We start from the raw sequence: 4,652 nt of genomic DNA, 5'->3' as shown, positions 1-4,652 counted from the left end.
ACAAGAGCTAGGCTTTCCAAATAATTGCTATGACTTAAAAGTTTGTCTTTTCTGTATAAACTTATCTAATTGCATTTTAGTTTATTGACTTACAAGCATGTTTTTAAACAAACTCATATTCAAAATATTTCAATTTTACATGCCAATAATGTTGGTACAACCACTACAGCATTTACATATTGGCATTCCTCTTATGATTTTCGTAAATAAATAAGGGATTCAAAGAGATGGCTGAGTTGGTAAAATTGTCGCTGCCCAAGATGGAGATCTGAGGTTGAAATTCTAACCCTCTTATGAAAGCTGTGCTTTTGAGAGGAAGAAATCATTGGTGTTGGGTGGTCAGCTAGTTAATATGAATAATAGATCTCTGTATTGATAGTTCCAAAAAGTGCAGTGGAAAATTGATAAACAAATAGTGAATTCTTCCTTCCACATGCCATATGAACACATATGAACACCTACAAATACTCCACACAAAATTTAAGTTTTCTTAACAAACTATCCTATTCTTTATTATATTGGTTTCTTTTTTGAAACAACATTACAGCTTTGGAATGAATAGTCAAGTGAATTTAACACATTCTGTTCCTAGATTTCATTTTACTTTTTTATTATTATGTTTTGGAAACTGTCTTATAAATTTCACTGTGACACCTTTGGTTTTAATAACAACTCCATGCCACCTGAAAAGTCTCTGGTCCAGGTTTTTTCTTTATCTTCTCCATCCTTCCTACCTTGGATGTTTTCTATATCTACATTTCAAATGTTATCTCCCTTCCAGGTTTCCCCTCTGGAAACCCCCTATCCAATCCCCCCACCCCCTGCCTCCATGAGAGTGCTCCTCACCCACCCACCCACCCCCTCCTGCTTCCCGGCCCTGGCATTCCCTTATACAGGGGCATAGATCCATCACAGAACCAAGGGCCTCTCTTCCCATTGATGCCCAACAATGCCAAGAGGCAATGATATTGTTCACGTGCCTCTTGCTGTAGTACCTCACTTCATAGTTAAATTATACCACAGACTCATACCGAGCTTTACTCATGATCACACCTCTTATACCTTTATTAACCTTTAGGATTTTATGATCTGTGAGGCGTAGATACACATCTGTTCAACAGACCAAATTTATACCTAGCCACCTGTCTAAATATTTCAAAGGCTACTTGTAAAAATACCTTGAGTGTATAAAATAGTGCTTACCTTAGTTTTAGGATAAACATACTATTTATGTACCTCAATCCTCAGGGCCCCGTTTTCAATAACTCATGTAATTTACAGCTGCATATAGTTGGATGTAGGTCTGGGTGTGGTAAAACATTAGGTTAAAGTGCATTCCATCATTAAGAAAAACGTTCAGATTATGGGACTATATCATAGAGATTCTTTGAAAATACTGAGATTTTTAAGTGTAATATGAATATTAAAACACTTAAAAATGACTTGTGCTACACTTATTCCTATACAAGGGAATTGATGAAGAAGTGCAAACTAGAGTATTATCTAAGTTTTTTCATCAATTTTTTTGATTTTTTTCATAAATATCCTATGTTCACAAAACCTAATGAAGAAAAAATTTATGAATGAATAAATAAGAAATCATGATTAAATGAAATACACTAGACAGGTGTATAATTTTAACTGGGAGGTCTGCATATTTGTGACATATGAATGGAAATTACTGAATTTAGATATGGTATCTATCATATCTATACCATACCATATATATACACATATAATATGGTGATTTTTTAGTATTTCTTACTTCGATAATTATAAAGCTGAATTGTGCTTAGCTTAGAGAAAATGTGGAGCATTTGAAGCACAGTAAATGTACTAAGCTCAGGATTATATAATATTTGGGAACCAATAGGGTCAATCTCTGCCATCCTGTAAGAGGTGTAGAAGACATTAAGGCACCAGTATGAAATATAAAGAGGTCTCTGACTATGTTACCAACAAATACCAGTCGTCTTTATTTGTGGGATATGTTGACATGTGTCAGAGAGTCTTATTTCTTGGCCATAAAGCTTTAAAAGGTATTCAAAATTTATAAGTTGTTCTTTAATTTCTAATAATAGGGATGACTTACCTTTTTATCAATAAATTATTAGATATATGATTACAAAGTTTTGTCTTATTAATTACTATACACACTGACAATTTTCCCATCCCCCCCAACCCTGAGGACAAGCTCTATAACAGAGTCCTATGTAATGTTTGTTATTAGACACTGACTCCATGGTAGGGGCTCAGCTTTCATATGCCTACCGAATCTTTGTATATCTGAAGTGTGACTACAGCACCCAATTGCAAATTTATTTCATTAAAAATTTACAGGTTTGTCAAATAGCAAATTTTTAATTAAAAATATGGATATTTTTATATTTTCATGCACATTACTTTTTATATATAATTTTATATGACTATGAAATAAATCAATACATAATCTTAATATAAATTGTTATGATCATGACCCTGCACAATAATATTCTATATAGATTTGGAAATGAATTTTTTTCTGGAAAAATTTATTGGTTAAGATTTGTTAAAGAGAATCTGTATGCTGCCCTCAAGGACAACATCATATAGAGGTTTTTTTTTTTATTTTTACATTTTATTTCCTATGTTGCTGATAGACTAAAATTAATTTTTGCCTGTTTAAAAATCGTAACAAAGTCATGCCAGTGGATTTTACAGGTGTAGCTTCTGATGTTACTTGGAGACAAAATCTCACATTAAAGTCTCTGATCCTCTGATTCTAACAGTATTTCTGTCATCTCTTCTGAAATATTGCCTTCACCTCAGTTGCAGGGCTGTTTTGTAGTTGGATCCATTGGCAGTGGACTCCACAACTCTGAACTTGGATTGCCTGTCCTTTTCTATAGCGGGCTCAGGCTCTTGCCAAGAGATTTCATGGTGAGTGAGAGGATGACATTTATTTGTGGGTATAGGGAATATGTTTGTAGATCATTGTTTGTAATTATGCTGGTTCAGTAAATTAGTGGTTGTGGATTTGTAGGTTCTCCGCCAAGATACAAATCTTCACTAGTTTTGGATATGTGACTAAGTTTCCTTTACCAGATATAGTAATTCACTTGTTGAGTGAGTCTTAAGTTCAGTTAAAGAGCTGATGGTTCATGATCATCCAATGTGAGCTGAACAAGAATGGTATCAATGAACATGAGAAGTCTCATGAGGAAAAAACTCACAGGAAGCACTGGCAATTCGGTGAAGTTCAAAGTAGTGAAGATGTTCCTTCCCAGGGAAGAGCACAATAATTGGAACTTCAGTGCCCATGGTGAGCTCTGAAAACACCTATACAAGTAGCATCCTATGAACTCAATAGGTTATATTTAGAAATATATGTATTGCATATATATATATATATAAAATAATACTTGCTTGCAAGAACAATTAATAAAAAAGATGCTATCAGTTTAAAGGAGAGTGGAAAGAGGTACACAGGAGGAGTTGGAGGATGAAAAGGGAAAGGAGGAATGTTATAATTAAGCTACAATCTCGAAAATAAACAAAGAACAGTAACAAGGTAACAAGTTTTAAAATAAGATAAAGGTGAAATTTATAATTACCTATTACAGCTTCTTTATATCACTGTATTCTTTCACTGAAAAAAAAATTAAGTGCACACATGTACGCCATTACAGATGAAAAGACATGGCACACACATTTTTCCGGAGTCTTTCCTTTTGATTTAACTGGGTGTTCTATAGTGCTGTGATTAAAATATCACAAGTAGGATACAATTATGTTGTCAGAGAATCCACAGTGAGCAGATTGTTTCTGCTTCACTGCTTCTCATAATTCACAAGAGCCGTCCCTTTAATACAGGTGTTTGCAGTTATCAATCATGAAGACTTCTCGGCTTCTCTGCCTCTCAGTCAACCTTCACTGACTTGTTGATGCAAGAGGTACACTGGCCTCAAGCAATTGGTTTAAGAGCACTTGTAATTCAGAGAGGAACATTTCATGTTGTCTCTGTTAAAACATTAAAGTTATTACTTTCTTCCAGATTTATGGACGGAGAGGCGGCCAAAGTTATGAGCTCCCTGTGGAAATTACTGGTGTCAAGAGAGATCAGAACAGGCAATTTTGTAGTTATCAACAGTTTCACAAGGACTCATTCCTGCTCTTGTTTACCTCTACCTTTGAGATGTGAAATTACTGTACCACCGATGACAGCCCCTTTTGCTGGATGGAATGTGGACGGTTTGTATTACCAGTGCTTCTCTGGTCCTCACTGGACTAAGGATTGAGCAGTGTCACAAAAATAATGAGAACAGTTCAAATTTAACTGCAGAAATTTGAGAATTTTATGTCTCTTCAGATTTTTCCCAGCCATGTTAAGCATTTCCTGTTAGGAAAGAGTTTCAAAATGCTCTCCGGGATAACCACTTGGGATCCAGACAGTATATGTTCACAGCTTCAGTGCATCTCTCAATGGGAGCGGAGTTTAGGAATTACATCCATGACATACTATTCAAGAGTATTTCACGCTTCCAAAACTCATCAAATGTTACCTGTTCTCCCCTTACAAATATGTTATCCAAGTAAGGATTCTGGCTCCATGTTGTTGACTATTTAGATTAACCATTGAAGGCATCTTGGTTATCTATTTATTACAAAAAGTA

At 34.9% G+C, this 4,652-nt stretch overlaps 1 long non-coding RNA gene across 1 annotated transcript; it reads left to right on the top strand.

Moving 5' to 3' along the window:
- The first annotated feature begins 876 nt into the window (after positions 1-876).
- Positions 877-4,123, top strand: LOC134486719 (uncharacterized). The gene is made up of 2 exons (XR_010066075.1): positions 877-2,919; positions 4,034-4,123. It is a non-coding gene; the product is annotated as an uncharacterized LOC134486719 (long non-coding RNA).
- Positions 4,124-4,652: the final 529 nt, after the last annotated feature.

This window comes from Rattus norvegicus, chromosome 4 (genome assembly GCF_036323735.1).
Source record: "Rattus norvegicus strain BN/NHsdMcwi chromosome 4, GRCr8, whole genome shotgun sequence".
Taxonomy (NCBI): Eukaryota; Metazoa; Chordata; class Mammalia; order Rodentia; family Muridae; genus Rattus; species Rattus norvegicus.
Note: the sequence above shows the minus strand (reverse complement) of the source record. Positions and strands in the feature narration are given on the sequence as shown.